The 25575-nt window shown below is 42.6% G+C and overlaps 1 protein-coding gene and 1 long non-coding RNA gene across 2 annotated transcripts in view; one reads left to right on the forward strand and one right to left on the reverse strand.

Annotated features, from left to right (window-relative positions):
* LOC137586829 (cell adhesion molecule Dscam2-like) overlaps nucleotides 1-25575 on the reverse strand; it is a gene marked incomplete at its 3' end in the record, with an annotated part of 243021 nt that overhangs the window by 179954 nt on the left and 37492 nt on the right. The window contains exon 2 of the mRNA XM_068303039.1: nucleotides 22832-22951. The remainder of the gene's footprint in view (nucleotides 1-22831; nucleotides 22952-25575) is intronic.
* On the forward strand, nucleotides 21381-21921 carry LOC137571859 (uncharacterized). The gene is made up of 3 exons (XR_011032015.1): nucleotides 21381-21537; nucleotides 21649-21769; nucleotides 21842-21921. It is a non-coding gene; the product is annotated as an uncharacterized lncRNA (long non-coding RNA).

Raw genomic sequence — 25575 nt, forward strand, 5'->3', positions numbered from 1 at the left:
GTGGTCATGTTGGAAACCGGGTTAGCCGCGCGCCAGAACGGAACGTTTAAAATCATTCACGTCATCGAATTAGAAAAATATCAAATGGCCATATCCGTTCTAAAAGAAGTCGTTAAGAATTCATCAAACCTTAGTCCGTATCAACCTTTTTTGGCCTATGAGATAACTCGGATACAGAATGAATTAAGGAGGCTTCAGCCGATGAAATTCAGAAACAAAAGATCGCTTGATATACTTGGCACGGCTTGGAAATGGTTAGCGGGCACACCTGATCACGAGGATCATAAGATTGTGGTAGATAAGATCAATGAACAATTGGAAAACAATAATCGGCAGGTCATTATTAATAATCTAATAGAAAATAAGATAAACGATTTAATTAAGATAACCAATACCATATTAATTAGAGGTAAACCCGAATATAATAATAAGACAGAAGAAATCGAAATAACCAAATTTAAATTGAGTCTTTTAAAAGAAGAAATAACAAATATTATTTACGCAATTGATTGGGCTAAGGCCAATACCGTAAATTCATTAATACTGTCCTCTGCTGAAATAGATTTTATTGACACAATTAAAGAAGAGAGCCTAACATTTGTAAACATTGAAGAACTAATAGAGTTTGCCGAGGTCAGCATAGCCTCAGACGGTAAATCACTCCTTTATATTGTTAGCCTACCCAGAGTAATTAATGAAATTTGTAAACAAATCCTTGCAATACCAATTAAATATCAAAAATTTATAGAAGAAATAGACTATGAGAATATCATGAAATGTAACAAGAAATACTTCGGGTTAATCAATAAGAATAAATGTAATATTCATAATGGTAAGACAATCTGTAAACTGGAAGATCTGACTAATTTAGAAAACAGTAAATGTGTAGGAGCCTACTTGCAAAGAAGGAATCCACAATGTAAGGTCATCAACAACCAGCACGTAAAATCCCATTCGGAAATAATGCCCGGTACCTTGCTGCTGAACCAATTCCAAGGAGACATCAACATCAATGGAGAAAACATTACCCTAGAAGGCACCTTCATAATTCAAGCGGAAAACGCGACAATCGTCATAGAAGACTCCTGGTATATTGTGAAGACACGCTTTGAAGTCGAGGTTCAACCGCCGCTGTTGCAATTACTATCAGATAAGCAGCAAAGAGGTGAAAGGTTATCTCTGGAAATGATCAAGGAACTACACATCAATAATACTAATAATCTGGAGAGAATCCAAAGAAACAACTTGATTATGTCTTCGTCAAGCTGGATTATTCTAACCCTTCTGGCAGCCGCAGTGATAACATATTACATCATCAAAAAATTCTGCAGCCACGAAACAGGCAACCATGGTCCACCAATGGAAGTCTCAATCGCGCCAGTTCAATATGTTGTTGCGACCGAGGACGTCCGCACTTAAAGGGGGAGGAGTTAAGCACTTCTATCATAACAAGGAGTCAAGTACTTATACCATAAAACCCAAGTCCGTCAACACACGCAATTCCCATTGGTCAACCCCAACCAGTCGTCACATGCCCATTTGTCGCATGATCGCCTGTCTCAAATAACAGTCCGATAGCTAGGATAAACAACAAGTCACCCCACTCAATCGTCAGATGCCAATTTGTCGCATGATCGCCTATCCCCAGCAACAGTCCGATCGTTAGGATAAACAACAAACCTGATACCCAGAATCACCCCACAAATTTCGGCAATAAACAAAGAATGGTCCTGAACACTTGTGTAAACAAAGAATGGTCCCACGCTCTTAGTGGACTATTGGACTCAGCCAACGCCGCCGCCTGCGACGACGTCAATTATCCAAGCCTTCATCCAACATAATCAAATCATAGAAAATCAGTCTTAAGCCTAAGTCCAAACCATCCGGTAAAACTTCGCTTTAGCTCCGCGGAATTCACTCAGTCAGAATCTTTCAGTTATCATTAAGTTGTAATTGTAAAGTGACTTTAAATAAAAATTATATTTTTTTATACCGTGAGTGAAGGAAGTGTTTAATTTATACAAGCCTTCGTGCAAAATTTCAGCTCTGTAGCTCTTACGATCTAGGAGGAGTTTGCGTTGATCCAGACGGACGGACGGACGGACGGACATGGCTATTTGAACTCGTATCGTCGTGCTGATCAAAAATATGTATACTTTGTATGGTCGGAGATGCTTCGTTCTATGCGTTGCACACTTCTGACCAAAAAAAAAAAAATTAATATACCCTTTTTGCAAGGGTATTAAAAATCCTAGATTGATTGTTGAAATCGCCCAATATTCAGTTTTAAAGTTGCGATTTTTTTTTAAATTATCATTTTTTCTTATTTACTAAAAATGTCTCAACTTTGGGCGCCTCTAGCACCCACGAATCTCAACCGATTTCCAAAATTTTTAGGATTCATAATCTCTGAAGTATTCCCTATATACATATATCATATATCATTTTTGCCAATCGCGATTATGAAAAAACAGAATTTTGCAACGCTATCCGAGCAGAGGCCCAACTGTGCGACGCATAAAGAAAATATATTTGAGTCGACCTAATGAACTCGACAAAGTGTAGAATATCACATTCAGGGGGTCACAAAAAATCGACTGCAACCTAAGACCAACCCGAAAGAAACTTTTGGTCAATATTGTTCTTTCGAAATACGAATGGAATAAAGAACTCTTGAAATTAAGTTTCATTATTATACCCTTGCAGAGGGTATTTTAAAATTTGTCAGATGTTTGTAATGCACAGAAAGAGACGTTTCCAATCCCATAAAGTATATTTATTCTTCATCAGCATGAGAAGCTGAGTCGAAATATCCATGTCCATCTGTCCATTCCTCGGTGTATGCGTTTTATCTTACGAGCTATTGGGATGAAACTTGGTAGTTGAGCTTTTTATGACCCGGGTAAGATAAAGTAAGAAAATCATCAGGTTCGGACCGCTATAACATTTAGTTTTATACGAAAAGTAGGTGAGGCAGTTGGAGGTTCGAAATTTACTTATGTGATAATATTGGATACAAAACCTCAGATCTCAAAATTTGTATCTGATCGGATAAATAGAACAAGTAAAAGTCAATATTAATATCGGCTCTGCTTTCTACTACATCATTGCTCAAATCAACAGAGCATAGCATACACACATACACACATAGACACAATGCTACATAAACTGTATGTGTATGCGTGCGTTTCTTTGATTAGGAAATGGAGGAAGAAGAAGAAAAAATTGTAGTAAAAAGAGTAATAATGTTTTGTTTGTGTATTGATGAACTGAAATTAAGAAAACAAATTTTTAACATGTAGAAATATTATTGCCAAGGATTGCAAGAATATATGCTGTGGCTTTTTTTTAATTACATATGAGGAGATAAATTATTTCGGGTGAGCATAAGTGTTCGACCCAATGTAAATGGACTTGTCTGTAGAAAAATATTTAAAATGTAACATGCCAGTTAAATATTTACACATATATCGATGTCAGTATTTCTATGTATCGATGGTTAGTAGTAAGCCAGTATTTTAAGTATCGATTGTTAGTATTAAGCCCGTATGTGGGAAATATCGGAATGCGGCCTAAGGCCACACTCTAACACACTTCCTTCTTTTTCTAGTGACGCTTGAACGAGCTAGACGCACCAGGTGCCGAAAAAGAAAAAAAACTAATCTTTTTATATAAGCTGATTAACAATCGATCGAAGTTTATTTCCAGCGTTTTATATCTCAGAAGTGGGATAACTACCCAGAAATTGATATAATTCTGTGCACGCCACCAATTTTGACAATTTTTGCTTAGTTAGGTAAAATTGTTCTGACCAGCTCCACAATGGGAATTACCAAGGAGCAGATGACGAGAGCTCTGCACGCAAGCAGAGTCGAGGTACCGCCGTCAGCCACAGTCGGGCAAGTTCGCCGACTGCACGCTTCCTTAGGCACCGCCACACGAGACAGCAAAGAATCGGTGCTGTCGTTGCCTGCCGCCAAACCTGGTGAAACTTCACCGGCTGATGTGCCGGGAACTGCAGTGCCCGCTGCTGCCGTGCTCGCTGCTGCTGTACGCGCCGCTTCCAGGCCTGCTGCTGGCAGGCGGCAGGAACCCGCTGTACAGTCGGCCGCTGCTGCCTCGCTTGCCGCACGCGTCACTGACTCTGACGTTCCCTTGCCCGCGGACCAATAGGAAGCAAGATGAGCAACTGATAATGCTACTAAAACAACATGAGTTGCTACAACTGCAGCAGCAGATCCTCAAGCTGCAACAGAGTATGGACGAACCCCGAGCACCGAGACAGCAGGTCAATGATCTCAGCGGTATCGAGAGCATGGTTTCTCGATTCTCTGCCGATACTCCATACGATGTGAAGAAATGGCTGAACGATCTGGAGGATGCGTTCGAGATACTGCAGTTAAGCGACCGTCTACGCCAGGTTGCATGTCGTCGCATGCTGGAGGGTACGGCTACGGGGAACTCAATCAATCCTTCTCCGAGAGTTTGGACGCTCGCGCAGTATTGAAGAAGTGTACCGCGCTCTGCGTAGCTAGCGCATTAGGACAGGCGAAGGATGTTTAAGATTTGAAATCGAAATGCAGAAGATTGCAATGAATGCCCCGATTCCGGAGAACGAGCTCGTTATCATCGACGGACTGCGGGACAACTCGACTATGGTCCGTATGTTGTACTGAGCTCTTACGGTGGCTGAGCTGAAGCCTCTCAGGCCGCCAAGCAAAGTGTCAGTGTAAAGGTGCAGCCAAAACCAACTGCCTTATTGTCCGTGAACAAATCTTCAGGCTCTGCCACGAGTAAGCAGCGCGAAAATAGGAGTAAGCAGCGCTCTAATTCCTTGCTATTCCTTGGTGTGGGCAAATCACGTATCGCCTGGAGATGAGCTGGTTTAGACGTGATACCGGCAGAATTGGCTAAGTAACCCAAGTACTCTAGTTCCCTATACGCAAAACGTCATTTGGCCAGCTTGAGGCATAGCCCGTTCACTCTTAACGTATACAGTATTTTCTTCAGTACCTCAAGATGCGTTTCAAAGTCATGCGATGCGACCAGGATATCATCAATCACCAGTTGACCTCGGTTTATAAATTTCTTAAGGACAATATAAACAAATCTAGCGAATACGCAAGGGCCATTACAGAGTCCGAAGGGCATGCGTACATATTCAAACGGGCCATCAGGGCTTACAAAGGCAGTATATTTGATTGAATCTGGATGAATTTTTACAAGACAGTGAAGAATGATTTAACACCCAGATTTTCGATGCAATCATCTAACAGAGGATTCGGAAATTGATCTCGAACAATATTTTGTACAAAGGGCGGTAATCTACACACTTTCTCAGGGTGTTGTCCTTTTTACGGACAGGGACAATCGCGGCAGCGTAAGAAGAACTACTGTGGCGAATAATGCTAGCTTTCAAGAGATCGTCACAAATCTCACGCACCTCGATGCGTTCGTGGTGCGACAGACGGCGGGGGCGGCAGAAAATCGGAGTTTGGCTAGTCAGTTCTATTTTCATCTCATAGTTCACGGGCTTAACTAAAGCTGGGGCAACCTGTACATATTAGCGGACGTTGACGATACTATGCGCAGTACGTTCAAGTGGCCCCTACGACACCAGGACATAGCCTGTTACGTGCGAGCCCAAGCAGATAACTGCCCACCTCCCACCCGACCGACCGAGGGGTGCAGCCGTATAACGCACGGCACGAATCGCGTGGACAAATACACAATAGAAAAAACAGACAAACAAATAATACTATAGCTATCTATTAACTAAATGGGATAGAATAGATGTTTTAAGCATATTAATAGAAAACTCTGAGCTGATTACAGGGAATAGAAGGTTGTAATCAGAGCAGAGGACCCTAAAAGGTTCATGCATAGCATAGTTAGAAGAACAACGACTAAGGGATAAAAGTATCAAAGGATGTCTACTCCGTCTACATGGTACCGACAGATTTAAACAAGCTAATAACTCGGGCGAGTAGATATCACCAATTAGGAGCTTGTGCATAAAAATGACACCAAGCATAATTCTACGGTTAGTTAGGGACGGAAGGTTAATCAAGAGGAGTCTACTAGAATACGAAGGCAAATTGACATTGCGATCCCAGCTTAAGCCACGAAGAGCAAATAGCAAGAACTGCTTTTCAACGGATTTAAGTCTAATCTGGTGCGACTCATATTGAGGTGACCAAATGCAAGATCCATACTCTAAAATAGGACGGACAAGCGAAGTAAAAAGAACTTTAGTTGTATAGGGGTCATCAAATTCTTTTGGCCATCTTTTAATGAAACCCAGGACACTCATGGCCTTTGCGACCGTGGTGGAAATATGGGTGTTAAAATTTAACTTATGGTCCATAAGTACGCCCAAATCATTCATGTTATTTAGACGTTCTAGAGGGCTATTGTTTAGAAAATAAGTGATCAGTTGAGGAGAGTTACGGAAAAAAGTCATTACCTTACATTTGGTAGTGTTAAGATTTAGTAGACTAAATTGGCACCAGGATTGAAAGTTTTTGAGATCAGCTTGTAGCCGAATGAAATGAAATGAAATGAAATGAAATAAATGAATCTGTATCTTTATGAGTAAGACAAAGCTTGACATCGTCAGCATACATAAGCACACGCGAATGAACAATGACTGATGGAAGATCGTTAATGAATAGTGTGAAGAGCAGAGGGCCAATGTGACTACCTTAAGGTACACCAGAAGTCACAGGAATGGAAGCGGAAAAAGAAGACATAAAAAGTACCTTCTGTTTTCTATTTGTTAAATATTCTCGAACCCAAGAAAGGAAAAGGGGTGGAAACCCAATGTCGCTCAGCTTAGAAAGTAATAGGGTATGATTAACGAAATCAAAGGCTTTGCTAAAGTCAGTATATATTTCATCAGTTTGTTTACCATTTTTGAACCCCTTGATAATTATAGTGATAAATTCTAAAAGGTTAGTGGTTGTAGATCTATGATTTACAAACCCATGTTGGGATGGCGAAATAATAGAGCTGCAAAAATGTTGCAATTGAGAAGTTATAATTTTCTCAAAAGCTTTCGGAATAGCGGACAATTTTGAGATACCCCCTATAGTTAGACGCTTCGGACTTTTTGCCATTTTTATGCAGAGGAATGATATACGACTCCTTCCAAATAGGTGGAAAAGAGGAAGATTCGACAGACAATAGAAACAATTTTAAAATGGGTTTACACAATGCGTTTGCACAGAACCTGAGTACACATCCAGGAAGACCATCTGGCCCCGGAGAATAATTAGGTTTAACTAGTTTAAGTTCGCTAAGAAGAGAACTTTCATCAATCACTGGATTGAAAATACAATTAGCTTTTTCTAAATGATAAGGATACGAACTTTCTCGATATTCCGTTGAGGAATAGGTTGTTTTGAAGAAATTCGCAAACATATCGGCAATTGCCTGATCAGTGCTCGCTTTTTTATTTTGAAAAGACAAAAAATATGGGTGCACAGAGGTCTTACGTTTAGAATTAACAAAATTATAAAATGGTTTAGGGTCAGAAGAAAACTGAAGCTTACACCGCTGAAGATAATTCTTATAGCATTGTGTATTAAGCATCATGAATTTTGAACGAGCGACTGTATACAGAGCATAATCTGATGAACGACGTGTTTTTTTGAAACTTCTTATAATATCGTGTCTTCACATTTTTCAAATTGGATAACTCACGAGAGAACCAGGGAGGTTTGTTAAGCCGCTCCAGCCTACCAAGAGGCACACAAATATCAAAGAGTGAATTCAGAGTATCATAGAAAAAACGAACAGCTGAGTTCATATCTCTACAATTGTACAGATAAGACCAATCGGTAGTAGTAATGTTTTCATTAAGGCTGAAAAAGTCAGTCTTACGAAAGCACCTAGTTAGAGGTAACTCATTTGAACCAAGTAATGGTGAACGCAAGGGTAAATCAATTTTTAAATTTAATGTAGGATGAAATTTGTCTTCTGGAAGAACAAATGGTTCGATCCTAGAAACCTCACAATAAGAAGAATCCAATACAAAAATAAGATCTAACGATTTTCTATTAGAATTTAAGACAGGATTGACTTGGGATAAAGATAAGCCTAGAAGGCCATCAATAAAGTCATGTGACAAAGAGGGCAGCAACGTGGTAGATTCATCTGTTAGTGACCATGCTAAAGCGGGTAAATTAAAATCACCTACAACTATGAGCAAGTCTTGACTGGAAACTAAAGAGGAGACAAACTGAATTGCCTCTAAATGATTTAAATATACCACCATGTCTGACAATGGTGGAATATAGGAACAAGTAATGAAAGCATTAAAAGATTTAAAATTTACGTTAACACCGACAAACTCAATCTCCTGGGTACTAGCAAATTGAATCATTTCAGATGATAAAGCAGCATCAACAGCTATCAGAACGCCACCACCTATGCGAGAAATCCGGTCACGTCTGAATATAGAAAAGTTTGTGGAAAAAACCGATGCATGAGCAATATCAGGTTTTAGCCACGTCTCTGTAAAAGCTAGAATGTTATGTTCAAAAGAAAGACTATGTACATAGAGATTAGAAAGTTTAGATTTCAGCCAATCTAACGTCCTGGTAACCCAGGTTAAGGGACGAAGCTAGTTTTTTGACGAAGATGCTGATGTGGCAGGAATAGTGTTAGTTGTTGTTGTTGGCAAGCGAATCGGTTTCCGATTTTTCTTTTTACAGTATATTCCTTAACTATTATATGTTTTGGCCGAAAATCTTCTCGACATATAGTGTCGAAGATATTGGCAGAAACACTAATTTTAAAGGACGAAATGTCCCGAGAATAAGAAAATTTAAACTTCTCCACCGCAATATTCGAGACGTAAACTTTCTTCCGAATATAGGCTATTACTTCATCAGATGTGACAACAGGGTCTAGCCTAGAAACAACAGGTATGCCAACGAGAGGCCGCGGTCCCGAAGCGTCAGCCGCAGCAGTAACGTTGGACAAGTCACCCACTGCAGCAGTCAACTTGTTTACGGGGCCCTCGATACTTTTAAACCTATCGGCAATTTCCATTGGAATGGGTAATTGCCCGGACACATCGGACACTACAATAGGCATCGTTTTTAAGAGATCATTCCCAGGTGATACCGGTAATTCCTTACTTATAGCATTCACTACCGGGCTGTTAAACGAAATCAATTGCTGTACATTAGGAGTGGACGGTGCATAAGACCGGTCGGGGATGATAAGCGATGCTGGCGGATCTACAGATACAGAAACACCCCAAGGACTGGTCCTTTTACGTTTCGGAGACTCATTCATAAGCGATAAACTTTTGAACTGAGTCTTCACCGCAGTAAACTCCGCTTGGAGTCCGCCGCTATCTCTAGTCCGCCTCATGAAAGAGCGCATCTCATTCTCGACCTCCCGGCAAGCATCACATCCATATTTTAAGCCACCACCTTTAGCAATAGACTCCTTGATTCTGCCTGTGTAACCTGCACACTTAACGTGAACCGCATTGTCACACAACCAACAAAGAATATTATCATGGGAGTCAACCGCATTAGTGGCAACTATGCAATTATTTTTTGAGCAGACAACCATTTTATCAAAAAGTTCAATTTAATTAAGGAAAGGAATTAAAGGAAATACAAAAACTAAAAATTCTAAAGGCAAAAAATCTGTGTATAAGAATATACTGACCAGTTCTGACACAAGGGTTAATGTGCAGAGTAAGCCTTCACAACTAGAGAATAAAAAGAGATGACAGCACAAAAACAAAAACACGTATCACAAAGTCGCGGGTAGGCAAAAGACGAGAGCGCAAATCAATCAAGAATAGGAAAGAGCGGGAGAGCGCGTCAAATTGAACACATGCAACAACAATTTGTACGCAAGAGCGCGAGAGTAAGTTAAAACGGTAAAGACACAAAAGCAAAAGAGATAAGCAAAACAACAACACCGCTAATGCAAGTATTGTTGTAAGTTTTGATTTAATTTAAATTTAAGCAAGAGCGACAGCAAGAATTCGCGAAATGAAAATAAAATTCGGATGTTGAAATTATTATTAATTAAACCGATAATGAATTTAAAAGTTGTGTAAAAGTATTTAATCGAGAGAAAAAAATAAAAGTTAATAAGCGCAAAAAAAACACGTCCGTCCTCTGCAACGAGTGAAAGTTTTTTATGCAGTGGAAATAATAGACATTAAGTCTGCGATATTCCGACTGTTGAGAAAAGATACCCCTTACGTCTTCTCCGAGAAATGCCTCGAATCCTTCCGATCCCTGAAGTCGAAACTGATCGAATCCCCCGTGTTATCCATACACAACCTGAAGTCTGAAACAGAGTTACACTGCGATGCTAGTTCAACTGGTTTCAGAGCAGTGCTCCTCGAAAAACAAACCGACGGTAAATATCACTCAGTGTTCTACTTCTCTAAGATAGCCTCCGCCGCCCAATCGAAACTACATAGTTATGAACTAGAGATATTAGCGATCGTATATGCTTTGAAACGTACTCAAAACCGTGACCCTGAGATTGTCAAACTCCGAGATGATTTAGAGAAATATGAAATAGCAGATTTCGAACTGCGAGACGAAGTAGTGTACCGTCTGTCACCTACGAGTGTACCCCAACTTTATGTCCCTTCCAAAATGATAAATCATGACATACGAATATTGCATGAGAAGCTTGGCCATATGGCCACTGAGAAGTGTTGTGCACAAATCAAAAAGTACTACTGGTTTCCGTGTATGAAGTCTTACGTCAACAATTATATTAAAAACTGCGTCAAGTGCATTTACTATTCCGATTACGCTCAAAACAACCGTGTCACGCTACACAGCATTGTGAAAGTGCCCCTGCCGTCCATACGCTCTAAGAAAAATTATCTTGTTGATACATATTGACACTTTCACTAAATTTGTGAAGCTGTACCCTGCTGCCACTACTAGTTCGCGTGAAGTATGTCAGACGTTAAAATCTTAGTACTTTGCGAATTACAGTAGACCCCGCCGAATTACCAGCGACCGAGGTACCTGCTTTACTTCTTCCGAATTTGCAGGATTTCTGAGGGCCAATAATGTAAATCATGTGCAGAACGCCACTGCCTCACCCCGGGCCAACGACCAAGTCGAGCGGGTTACGTGTTTCTTGTTGTTAAATTAATGTTAAAGTTAATCACAATTAAATGTTTTTATAGTTGCCCTAAAGATGACCACCGATGAGTGGTCGAAATATATCGGAAAACAATAAGTATAAGAACAAACTGTTTTTAATTTTGTTTTTATTCACCCAACAATTTGACCTCGAGCCGGCAAAAACATACAACTAACAATAAAACGGTCGCAAAAATCAACAAATAAATTGAACGGAAGGCACGCCGCGAGCATATCCCAACACCATGGCTTATGCAGAAATTAAGTCCAAGTATAACAAATATAAGACGGAGATTAACAAGTACACAGAAACATAAAGTTTACAATATAGTTGGAAAATGACAACTAATTCACATATCTAGACGCATCAATACGCAGACGAGGAAACGAGCTAAAATTAAAATTGTACAAAAAACCAACAGCATCAGGACGAATCATCAACTTTAACTCCAAACATCCGAAGTCGATGATAATTAATACAGCAAGAGGTTGTATACAACGGATTCTCAACATATCGGACCCAATTTTTCATGAAGAAACGAAGGAAGAAATACGACGAATTTTAAAGGATAATGACTTTCCAAACCACACAATAAGGACTTTACTAAAATCTCACAATGAGAAAACCAATAAAGAGGTTTCGACAAAACGCTTTATGTCCGTCACATATGTCCCACAACTGTCGGAAAGATTAGCAAACTCAGATTGCTATGGCACAGAACAACAACATATAGCACATAAGCCCAACAACACGTTACTGAGTATTTTCAACAGGACAAAAAACAAGATTGTTACAATGGACATAACTTAGTATATAAAATACCGTGCAACGGGACCAATGTAGAAAACTGTGATAAAATGTACATAGGGACAACCAAATCGAGGCTAAAAACTAGACCATCACAACATAGATCTGACTATAAACTTCGTCAACACTCCAACACAAAAAACGGCACCTATGGCCCACTGTGCCGCCAGTGGATATTCCCCAAATGTTGACGAAGTAAACATAATAGACCAAGAACAACATTCCAACAAACGTTACACTTGGGAGATGCTGCACATAATAAATACCCCGACAAACATAAGGCTTAATTATAAGGTAGATACAGACAACTGCGCTCATTTATACAGGCATTTACTAGGGACACGTCAGGATGTAGCTCCACGTCACAGTGTGCGAAGTGTAAAAATAAGTACTTTTTTCTTGTTGTTAAATTAATTTTAAAGCCAATCACAATTAATTGTTTTTATAGTTGCCCTGAAGACGACCACCGATGAGTGGTCAAAATATATCGGAGAATAATATAAGAACAAACTCTTTTTTATTTTGTTTTTATTCACCTGACAATTTGACCTCGACCCGACAGAAACAGACAACTAATATATATATATATATGAAAATGTTATTATTTTTAGTCACCAAATTTAAAAGTTCAGCTCATCACAGGAGTAGGAAATCATGAATATTAAAGTAAACCTAACCTTAGTAATAGGATACAACATGCAAACCTATCAATCGTTATAATCGGATTTGTTTCGATACCATGAATAATATTTGTACATCACTTTTATCCAAATACCGAGTTAATTATTAACTTTTTTAGTTCCCTGATCTAGAAGGAGGAGTCCTAGGTATCGTTTTGGGAGTGTCCAGACAGATGCGAAGCAAAATTATAATCTTAAGCGCCTGCAAAAAGTGAAACTCTTTGTATTAACCTCTAATAGAACCCAGGAAAGGGATTCGGTTAATAAGAATGGCTGACATACTTAAAATACGCTGTGAAGCTCTGAGTCAGTCATGTGCAAATTAAACACTTTTTGTAAAATCTAAATATCACACGCATTCCTAATACAATTCAATGATTTTGTCAGTTTTATTACAGTACGTTCCATAGATGAACGAAAATTATGATATGCTAGAAACACGTTGTATTTGTTAACTTTAAAAGTGTGTAATCGAAGCCAAATAATGTAAATTAGCGGATTACTGATGTGTAGGACATTTCGCTGCAATTATTAGTTAATTTTCTTTTAGTTATTTATTCATTTTTTCAATCTTGTAACGCGATGACAAACACAACCGTTTTGATTGACAGACTTATGTATTCTGTTACTACTTTTTTTATCAAGCCTGTCTTTGTTCAAGCCCAAACCGTACATGCTGCAGGTAAAAGCACGTTCCTTAATTAGTTCTAAAACAAATAATGGATTACAGACCTAAAGAACTCTAGAATTGAAAGACCCTACTATGTCTTTAACGCTGTTCGTGGAGGGGCGGAAGGATCCAAATAAATTACAAGTGGTTGGCTGGTGCCAATTTCTTCTGGGTGAGCGAGGGATGAATTAATAACGCGCGATAACTTCGGTTAAAAAAACTTATGCTTTATTAAATGCACAGGTGGCCGACACACACGAAATGTTTCGGGTTAAAAGTATACAAATTTCGAGATAGAAAATTCTGAAGAGAAGGAACGGGTGTTCGGGTGAAAAACTCGGATTAGATTGAAATATGGCGATTCCCATTGGAAAAACCAAGTCACTCCTCCTGGTGTGACCGTAGATGCCGAGGATCAGAAAACCCTCCTCACTCCTCACCGCTCACTGCTCTTCGCCGCTCACTGCTGTTCACCCGGTGGCGTGAACATGCAACATGTTGCAATTGCCACCCTGGACATATAAAGGATGGGGGACGGCAACGTCCTGGAGCGCCTAGATCCCACAGGAGCCGGAGACGACCCATCCGAACACGGTGCTCTGGGCTGCGGGAGTACCGCTATGACCGGGCACACAGCCTGGTTGGATGACCTCAGGATAGAGGTTGGCCCCGAGCACCACGGATACCGACGCCGGCCGATTGAAATAGGGTTCGGCCAGGATCAGGGTGGCGAACTTCTCCCGAACCGGCGCCGCCACTTCCCGGATGGGAGTGCGGATGAGCAGGTCCTCTTCGACCCGGAATATAACGTTCCGTCGGAACGTCTTGTCGGACCTCGACTCGAGGACGGCCGTACAGGCTTGGTCGACCACGACCTTGGTCACAGCTAACCCCAGGGACCGGGCAAAGGAGAGATTGATGCGGCTCTCAGCCGCACACGCATCGAGAAGGACGCGGGTCTCGAAGGATTTCGAGCCATTGCCCAACCGGAGGACTGCGGTTGGCAGGACAGTCGTCGTCCTGGCGTGGAGCAGGGAGGATAGAGAAATCTCGGGTGCGCCTTCTGGGGAAGCGGAGCGGTCGGACGATGATCGGGAACGGGGTTGTAGCGGGGGTGCAGCACGCCCGGAGGGGGGTGATTGGCTGCGACGCCGGGCGGAGGCACGTTGTCTCGGCGGTTGGTCGGCCATGTTGAGCAGGGTATGGTGCCTTTGCCCGCATCGTTGGCAACCATGGCGAGTCCGGCACGCGTCGGATGAATGCTCGTGTGCCAAGCAATTGGGACAACACTTATTGATAAGCACCGCCCGAAGCCGCTTTTCCCTTCGGAGGTTCAGGAAGCGCTGACACTGCCGGAGTGCATGAACCCCCCGACAGACCCGGCATCGGTACACGTTCGTGCCCTGTGGAGCTCGTTTGCTGCGGTGGTGCGGCAGACGCGTGGGGGCCATGTCGCTATGAAGGGGCGAGCTGAACAAACTGTAACGAAAGAAATTACTTAGGGGGGAGTGGATTAGTCTATGCACGGGAACGAGAAACATGCACGGTGACGAGGACATTCGGAGGAAATATAGAGGGATTGGGAGTCACGATAAGGTTTTAGACTCAGGACTCCTGCTGTCTTGCAACAGAATGAGCTTCGCTAAGGGTCTTCGGATAGACCCACGCGCGGTGGTGACATCAGCCACTCGGACGAGACCGTCAGCCCCGGGCAGAGTGCGCTCAATTCGCCCTAAGCGCCACTCGTTGGAGGGGAGATGATCTTCGGACACGATCACGAGGTCGCCGGTCTGGATGCTGCGAGTCGGTGATTTCCACTTGTTCCGTTTGTGAAGCTCCTTGAGGTACTCACTCTTCCAGAGGCGGCAGAAAGCCTGCTGGATTGCCTTTAGTCGCTGCCATCGGTTGATCAGCGACATAGGCTCGACCAGAATTTCCGGTTCCGCAATGGATAAGAGTGGTCCTCCAATCAGGAAATGTCCCGGGCTTAGGGCCAGCAGATCTTCTGGGTCCTCGCTCATGGGAGAGATTGTCCTGGAGTTTAGGCACGCTTCGATCCTACACAGAAGAGTGGAAAGTTCCTCGAAGGTGTATTTGACAGTGGACGAAGACTTGTAACAGGGTCTTAAAACTTTTGACCCCTGCTTCCCACAGTCCTCCCATATAGGGCGCGCTTGGTGGAATGAACTGCCAGGATAAAATGTGCTGGGGAAATGCCTTCATTATTTCAAGCTTGGTGGCGTTCAGGAAATCTTTTTCGAGCGCCTTTGAGGCCCCTACGCAGGTTTTGCCGTTGTCGGAGTAAATGCGCTGTGGGCATTGTCTCCGTGCTTTCAGTGGTGAGGTCGGAGGTAGCCTCGAGATGGATTGCCTTCGTGCTGAAACACACAAAGACGCAGACATAACCCTTGGTAATGAGACACGCACGCCAGGTGTAATTTTTGATCTCGAACGGCCCTGCGAAGTCAATGCCCGTGTGGGTGAAGGGCCTGGAGTACGTGATGATCACCCATCATCTGGGTCTGTAGTCGTCGACGATGAAAGATGCAGACTTTGCACCCCTTGATGTGGGACTTTACCATGTTCTTTATCCGTGGGATCCAGAATTTGGTGCGCAAATACCAGGTTCAGGTTGAGTAGCGTGCTGGATGATGGCAGGGGTCGCCCTTCACCCAGGGCCCGTATCTCCGCGAGGTATTCCCGCCGCTGAGAGGTCCGAATCAAGGCGCGCTCGGCGGAAAGAAGTTCGTCATTGGTGAGGCGAACCGTGGAAGGCGTCGAAATCCTCTTGGTGGCGAAGCGTAGGATGTACGCGATGACTCGTAATGCCCTACCATAATTCGAGAAACGTTCGCTGACGTCCTCGAGTAGGGTGGTCGCGGTGGTGTGGCACTGGACCCGTTGCTCCAGCTGGGTGTCTGGGAGTTCGTTATGGGGAGTTGGCCAATACTCGGGGGCTCGCTGGAGCCAGTCCGCCCCATGGCACCAGAGGCTGCTGGCCGATAACTCGGCCGCGGAGACTCCACGGCTCGCCAGATCAGCGGGGTTGTCCTCGGAGCGCACATGTGACCAGCTTTGGCCACTGGACCAACTGCACGGGGGTTTATTGAGCCAAGCCAACAAGATGGTAGAGTCGGTCCAAAACTGGGAGGTTGCAGGTGGGATTGGGAGTTCAGGAACGATCGACGCCCAGAGATCGGCTAGCAGAACCGCTCCGCACAACTCCAGCCGAGGCAGCGAGACTGTTTTGACTGGAGCTACACGGGTCTTAGCCGTTAATAAATGGACGCTTACATGATCGCGATACCGAACCCGCACATATAGGGCCGCTCCATACGCTTTCTGTGACGCGTCACAGAAGCCATGAAGCTCCCACGAGAGCTTATCGCTGGTGTTTAGCCAACGGGGAATGCGGAGTCGACTGAGGCCTGGGTAATCCTGCAGGAATTCGTGCCATTGCTGCAGCAGGAGAGGCGGCAGAACATCATCCCAGCCCAGTTCGGTAAGCCAGATTTGCTGCATGAATATCTTCGCTCGGATGACAAATGGGGCTAGCCAACCAGCGGGGTCAAAGAGTCTAGCGATATGGGACAGAACCTGCCTCTTGGAGATCGACTCCTTCAAGGGAGGGTCCGCTACGGTGAAGAAGAAGACGTCCTCAGCACGCTTGCCAGCGAATGCCCAAGGTTTTTGCAGTGCTCGCGTCTTCCAGCTCGAGAAAGTCCTCTCGCAGCAGGTGCTCTCTCGGAATGGCTTGAAGTACTTCCTTCTTATTGGAAGTCCACTTCCGAAGCGGGAAGCCCGCAGATTGGAGGGCCGCTTGAAGCTCTCGTATGGCGAGACGGGATCTCGCCAAGAATGGCGCGCAGTTAACCCCAAACGTAACAGTTTGTAACTCGTAATCCTGAATATTGCCGCAGCGGTCTCGGTAGAGGATCCGCTGAAAGGGGGTATGCCTGGGGTCGACTCGGATTTGTCGATACATCTGCGTTATGTCGGCGTTGAAAACGAATTGAAAGAACCGCCATTTCAGTACCTGAAGCGTGAGGTCGGCCTGAAGAGTGGGACCGGTGTGCAAGACATCGTTTAGGCTGACGCCTTGTGTGGAGGGGCTCGACGCGTTAAACACCACGCGTACCTTAGTGGTGGTGCCCCAAGTCAACGCTATTCGGACCTTTGAACGGTAGGGACACAACATATCGGCCGTCCTTTCCCCTTTGGGTGGTCTCCTGGAAGTTCCGCTCGCAGAATGCGTCATCCTCCTTTTCCGGCTTTGCGGGAAGGTCTTCCACCTCCCAAAACTTGGTGAGGAGTACATCAAGTTTTGCTTCGGGACTAACTCGCGTCTGTGCAGCGAAAACGGATCGAGACACCGGAGGATCAGGAGTGATAGCCCCACACAGAACCCATCCAAAGATGGTTTCTAGATCGACGAAATCACCAATATCCTTTTTGATCCGTTCTCCGAGGATGTGGGGAAACAGGTCTACACCGATAATCATGTCAATAGCCGCGGGCTTGTTGTAGTACGGGTCAGCCAGGGGGCGATCGAGGCACTGCGTCGGAACCGTATTAAGGAATGGAGCTGTTGGAATGGCCCCTGACAATTTGGATACGACCAGGGCGGAGACCTCAATCTTGTTCAGTCTGTCACACGGGGGTGACAGCATTAGCAGACACACCTTGTCGGCGCAGCCTCCATCACTCTGGCCCATGCCAGTAACCGCGGCGTCTACTGGGTAGAAGGGGGCTGGACCATGCTGAAGACACGCTCGGAGAGAAAAGTTGAATCGGCCCCCGAGTCGATCAACGCCCGAATATGATGATCCACACCGCGATGGTGCAGAGTGACAATCGCAGTGCCTAAAAGGCCTCTGCCTGGGGTAGATGCCAAATAACTTTGAGCATTTGTGAGCTGGTTGCTCGTGGACGAACGCTCTGTGGCGCTGGATGGTGGGACTTGCGCAGCGGACGGCGAGGGCACGGAGACATCACTCGGATGCAACAGCGTATGATGACGTTCCTTGCAGGTATGGCAATTATGCGCACTGGAGCAGCCCTTCACTTGATGACCGCGGGCAAAACAGTTCAGACAAAGTCCCTGCTGTCTAATGGTTTCCAGCCGCCTCTGAACAGGCATATCAAGAAAACTAGGGCAGAGCCGTATTGGGTGATTCTCCCGATGGCACAGCTTGCAAGACGCCGGTTTGTGCTGAGCTTTCGCTGGAAACGCTTGGACCTTCATCGTTGTAGCGGATTTGCGGGGACCAATGGGGATGGCTTGGACACTTGGGGCCGACTTATGTTCTTCGGTGGCATCCAGGACACGATACCGATCGGTAAGAAATTGGTTCAAATCGGACCACGTTGAGACGACAGTCTTATTGGGCACTGATTGCTCCCACAGGAGGTTTGTGGCCTTCGGCAATTTACTAGTGCAGATGGCGATAAGTAAGACATCCCAATTCTCAGTACTAACACCCGAACGCTCAAGTGCGGTAAGACACCCTTGAAACGCGGTCTGCAGCTCTCGCAAGGATTTGCCCGACTCTTGTGCCACCGCGGGAATCTGAAGGAGTTGTCTGGCTTGAGTCATGACAAGCAGACGGCTATTTTCGTACCGTGCGGTGAGGTTCTCCCACGCGGCCTGGAAACCCTCATTCGTCAGGGGGGGACTTAGCCACGATGGTTCTCGCTTCCCCTCGCGTCTTGGCGTTCAAGTGATAGAGCTTCTCCACTTGTGACAAATACGGATTGGCGATATAAATGGCGGCGAACAAATCGCGGAATGTGGGCCATGCTAGGCTGTCGCCATCAAATGTCTCTACCTCACACGGAGGAACTCTATGCCCCGGTGGCCCCGACGGAGCGGTTGGCTGACGCCTAAGAGTCGTCATCTGTGCCGAGAGCTGTTCGATGCGTTCTCCGAACAACGTACCGCATCGCACATACGCCGCGAAAGCGGATTCGTGCTTCGCCTTGATGTGGCTTATGTTTGCCAAGCTTTCCTCGTCGGCTTGGATTGTCAAGGCCTTGTGACAACGGGAGTATTCCATCTCGACAGTTGACCAAAGGGATTTGAGCTGCTCTAAGTGCATTTTAATGGAAAACAAGGGCACTTCAGAAGTTAGAGCTTCACTCTCGCGAGCTTCAAACAGAGTCAATGCGTCGCACGCTAGAACGAAATCGGAGAGGGACATTCTGGAGTGTTCTCTACGCTGTTGTGATACGGATCGGGTGACGGGAGCGTCAGAACAGTGCGTCAGAACAACGTGCGGAATCTGGGTCTGGGTTGAAAGCTTGGAACGACCTTTGTGTTCACTCGAGTCTTTAACCGAGAATCTGCGACCCTCAGGTAAGCTGGACGAAGACGGACGGGACCTTGGGGATTCGCTGCGGCTGCGAACTGACGAGAACTTGCGCGAAATATCCGTACGCTTCACGGTTACCGGAGTTGTCGGAGGCCGAACATTCTCCGGAGTTGCAGAGGGAGACGAAAGACTGTTGGACTTCGGCGCAGTCTTGGACGGCTCCGTGGACATACTCAGGGAACGACCTTACCGACGAACACCGCGTTTGTGCGCGGTCCCTTTTTTTTTGTTTTGGAAGTGAGAAGTGGACTGTGTGGGGACGCAAGAACTTTCTCACTGTGCACCGCAGGATTGCGGGAGAATTTTCTCGCGTGTGGCTCGGAAACGAAGCCCCTTTAATGGGGATAGATGCGGAATAATATACGAACGCACGAATGCGGATTGAAAATTACACGTAGACGAAGCGAAATTATTACAAAACAAGTTTATATGGATTCGTGAGTAACGATGGGAGTACGTATAAAACAAAACACGGATGAAATATATAAATAAAAATGTATAGGATAAAAAGAAAATACGTTTTTATATAAATCTGGATCTGGATATATATATGTGCGCAAAAAAATGGCCGGAAAAAAATTGTATATATAATTTATAAATATGGACGGATATATAAATATGGGCCCGATAGTGTTGGAAAAAATATATATATGTATTTATTTAGAAATATGGGCGGATATATATATGAGCGCAAAAAGTTGGCCGGAAAAATTATATAAATAATTTATAAATATGGACGGATATATAAATGTGGGCACGATAGTGCTGGAAAAAAATATATATGTATTATTTTATAAATATGGGCGGATATATAATTAGGCGAAAAAGGAGAATCGGAAATAATGTGATTTGAATTTGGCGCGCTTGAGCCGCCTATCGATATCACGACTCGACTCACGTGTCACCACTACTCCGAAAACAGCTGTCGGCCGCTGTTTATATATTTGGTTTTTTTGATTTTGTTAATAATTTTAATTATGTTAATAATTTTTTTGTGGTTGTGCGGAAAAACCAAGAACAAAAGAACGCTTTTACACACCGCGAGTGTTGTGCGCGAAGGCAAACAAAACAAACGATCAATGCACATGGACAAATGCTTTGATCTATGTATGTACGTACATGCATAAGTACACAGGTGAGTATATAGATATGTATGCACACGCGTTGTTCACAGCAACAAAAAAAACGTAAGTAATTGTAATTTAATTGGATGTGGGGTTGTGTTAAATCAATGCGCGACACCGAAATGTATTATGTGTTGTGGATTTGTACATATGTATGTGCAATGTATGACTATGTAAGCATGTATGTACGTATGTAAGCAAGTGCACCGATTTCCAAAGACGCGCGTGAGGAAATTAATTTCGCACCTACTTCGAACGCGCAAGAAATCGCGGTGCATACGTTAAGTGCTATTTTAAAAAGAATATTTTTTTTTGCCATTTGTGTCGTGGTAAATGTGCGAAGGGATTATATGTACATATATGGATATGTACATATGCGCGTACATCAACAGGTGACGATGTATGTATGTACGTAGATACGCACGTGCGGAAATAAATTTGGCATTACAAATAATTATTCCAACACATAATAAAACGCGGTGAACACTTTGATTATTATTTTTCCCTATTTTTTATAACACTTTAATATTTTTTTTGTTTTTTAAACCTTTACGCGGATTTGGCAAACAGCTGTGGAAATTACATGTACATGTGAATGCATATGTAAAAAAAGGTGGATTTGGACAAGTGCGAGGAAAAAACATAAATAAAAATGGATAATCGTGGAATGTAAAACGAGAACGTTGGACAATCACGCTAAGGATTGGGAACTACCATGTAACCTTGGAACAGGTCAGGTATGTACATACAATATGTAAAAGTGTGTAGGTCGCTATAGAGAAGCGGGAAAACCTCACACTTTTAGTAGTATGTAAATGAAATGAATAATGAAATTTTGTACTTATCAGGAATTCCGCCGATGCAAGCTGGAGGAGCGGAAGGATATCCGGCTCGAAGGAACAATGTTCGTGGAGGGGCGGAAGGATCCAAATAAATTACAAGTGGTTGGCTGGTGCCAATTTCTTCTGGGTGAGCGAGGGATGAATTAATAACGCGCGATAACTTCGGTTAAAAAAAACTTATGCTTTATTAAATGCACAGGTGGCCGACACACACGAAATGTTTCGGGTTAAAAGTATACAAATTTCGAAATAGAAAATTCTGAAGAGAAGGAACGGGTGTTCGGGTGAAAAACTCGGATTAGATTGAAATATGGCGATTCCCATTGGAAAAACCAAGTCACTCCTCCTGGTGTGACCGTAGATGCCGAGGATCAGAAAACCCTCCTCACTCCTCACCGCTCACTGCTCTTCGCCGCTCACTGCTGTTCACCCGGTGGCGTGAACAAACGCTAAAACTAGTAAGGAATTGCCACTAAATGAAGCAGATTTCCAAAGCCTATAATACCAAAGTTTACCTTTTGTGAATAGCTATGATAAATTACTGTAATCTATTTACCGTTAACGAACAAAGTTCATAACATATTATTTTATACGCGGTTTTTCGAACCATACAGAAAAAAACCACAAATAAAATGTATTATGCCGAATCTGTTCTTAAAGCCATCTCAACCGAAAAAGAGTGCTGGCAGCGCTGCCGCTAACATTTGAGTAGAACCGATTTAAATTGACTATAACTTGTGTTCTATATATTCGATCTTAATAAAATTTTGGGAAATTGTGTTTTATATCAAAAAAGATCGCATAAATAAATTTCATACGGATTCTCCAACCCTTCTAACTTCATATATAACTATATGATTTAGTGATCCGGAGAAATTTTAGCTTGATCTCACGCAGGTAATCAAAAGCACAAATAATTTCATCCTAATAGCTTTTAAGATGGCTGAGTAAAATGCATACGCACAAATAACTGTCCATCCCATTTTTGGTTCTTTAATAAAACAGTAATAAGCTTACTACAATCGAGCAAACTCTACGCAGTTATTATACTCGACATTTCCACAATTACCGCACAATTTATCTGCAAACTGTTCAACCGTAGAATTAAGCGTGACATATTCTTAAGACCATGGACCTTTCAATAAATTTTAAATATAATATTTTATAACACAATTTTTTTAATACATACCGACAGATTTCTTCCATTGTATAGTAGGTACGGGAAATCCATCTGCTTGGCAACGTAGTGTTACATTACTGCCTAAAATTGCATCTTGGTCAATGGGCTTAAAGATCCATCTGGGTGGTACTGTTTAAAAAAAATTGTTCATTATTTAAAAAGAGAAATGCTAGGTATTGCGATAAATCGTGCATTTCTAAAATATAATTCTACTTGCTCTGAAAATAGCCACAACAACTAAGCGGTAAAATTAAATTTTCTAAGTGTTTGATCAACGCACTACAGTATAAAGCTAATGACAGAAAGCCCGGTGATTAGGCACCGTAAACATTTTACAAAAATTAGATTATAACAGAGGTAGGCAGTAAGAGAACCTAAACAAACTGTCAGTGTTGTGTACGTTTGGTGTTGCGAACAGTAAAAGTGATCAAATTATGTCTCAATCAAAAAATGTAGGCAAAACAACAAAGGTTTTTATGCTCTCAAGCCTACTTACATAAAAAATATCCAAGAAGCTAACATCGGTTATTCCGAAGTCTAAATACCCTTGCAGTCTTTGACAATAATATTCTTAAATGTTGAAACTCTTTTTGTGTTCTCACTCAATCCCTTTCAATTTTGATATACCCGCTCTTCCCCATCTCTAGCAAGCAAGCCGCTTATAAATTTAGTTTATGTAACGTAACGTCTGTATGTGCAGCGCAGAGCGCAGAGGGCTTTATCCGATCTTATTTAAATTTTGGGAAAGGATGTTTAACATTCAAAACTATATCATTAGTAAATTTGGTAAAGATAGTCCCACGCCTTTACCGATTTTTTGTGTAACACTTAACTTAATAGTGGTCCGATCCTAAATACCAGGTTTCGTCCCAATAACTACTAAGATGGCTGAGTGAAACGCATACGCACCGACGGACGGACAGACGGATATGGCTATATCGAGTCAGCTTCTCTTGCTGATCAAAAATATATATACTTTATGGGATCGGAAACATTTTGTTCTGTGCGCTACAAACATCTGACCAATTTTTTAATACCCTCTGAAAGTGTATAAAAATCATAAAAATCAAAAATCTACAAAAATAAACTGTTTAACAATTCTGACAAATATGTTGGACATTTTAATGTCTATGTGTGGCCGTTAAATATTATGTAAAAAAATAATGACATAAATTTAAAAAATATGTTTGAATGACATAATGCATAACAAATATAAATATACATTATTACACTTCGCAGCCCTAGATAGCACTACATGAATTGTGAACAAGTACACATAAAAGAACAGCAAAACAGTTAAAATATAGGAATATAAAACATCTGAAAAATATTTATGAAAGGATAGATGTTTTTAGTAAACATATTTCTAGCTTGAATCCTCTAACGTAGGACGAAGTTATATGAACTTTAGAAATGTATGAATTATCAGATTATTTGACCATCTTTTATTGGAACCGAGAACACACATCTTTGCGACCGTGGTGGAGTCAAAAAAAAAACATTTAATAAACCATAGTTCATATTAAGACATTATATTAAGACATTCTGAAAGACGTTTGTATAAGACATAGTTGACCAGAAACTTAGTCCATGCGGCCGACAATGACATGGCATGATAACAAACAAAAAAAAAAAATTTACTAGGTTATCAGAACTTTGGCGCGGTCGAAGTTGGCCCCGGTCTTTTGGTTTATATGTAGATGTCTTCACGGCCGATCACCAGAGAAACACAATAGTAGACCACACCACTGGCCTTCCAGGGCAGTACTTTACACAGCATAAACCTGTGTGAGCTGTTCATTAGAAAGCTAAGTGTTGAGGGACACCAGGGGCGGACGAATTTCTAGGCGGTAATGCTGGAGAAAGTCCTTTAAATATTTGTAGAACTGGTGATTAACCACTATGTCTCATAATAGAGGGTATAAAACTCCCCGTGCTCCACTATGTGTCTTCTGTTTCTTCTGTCTTCAACGTGCACTCTTCTGCATTTCATTAGCGAAAAGATCCAAAACCCGAGAGTATGATGAACTGCTCTAAGAAAAGATTTTAAAAATTTCTTCCAAACCATAATCGTCAATTATCTTTGGAAAGCTTTCTATTAGATCGTCCGTAATTCCTTTAACTTTTGTCATTTTGTTTAAATGAATTCAAATTTTAAAACAAGAAATATCAAAAAAGCTAACTTCAGCTGTGCCGAAGTTTATATACCCTTGCAGCCCTGGCCATAATATTTTTAGATGTTCAAAACTCTTTTTCTGTAACTCAATTCATCACTGCACAGACAAAACCTTCCGAATATCATTTATATTTCTTTTTCTTCTTCTTCCGCATGATGCATGCAGCGATTGGCACGCACACACATACAGATTATGTAGCCTTGCGTCTGTGTGTGTATGCGTGTGATCAGCTGCTTTGTGGATTTCAAGCAATGACTTAGTAGTCTGGCTGCAGCACTGTCGATTTTGGGATCTGATGATTTATTTCAAAACCATCATATAAATAAATTTCATAGAGATACTCCAATTTCTTCATCTATGTTTCTTCTATAACTATATGATATAGTTGATTTGCAGCTTCTCATGCTGATGATTAATATATATATACTTTATGGGCAGTCCTCGGTAGATGAGTTGTCTTATTGGCCCAGTCACTTAAGCAACTGAACAACGAGGATCCGGGGTTTGAATACCAGGTTAGTGTATGGATGTAATTTTCGTCTAAGCCAAAGGCCTTAGTTAGGTTGATAGTTTACA

This window comes from Drosophila tropicalis, unplaced genomic scaffold, assembly GCF_018151085.1.
Source record: "Drosophila tropicalis isolate 14030-0801.00 unplaced genomic scaffold, ASM1815108v1 contig_1, whole genome shotgun sequence".
Lineage (NCBI taxonomy): Eukaryota > Metazoa > Arthropoda > Insecta > Diptera > Drosophilidae > Drosophila > Drosophila tropicalis.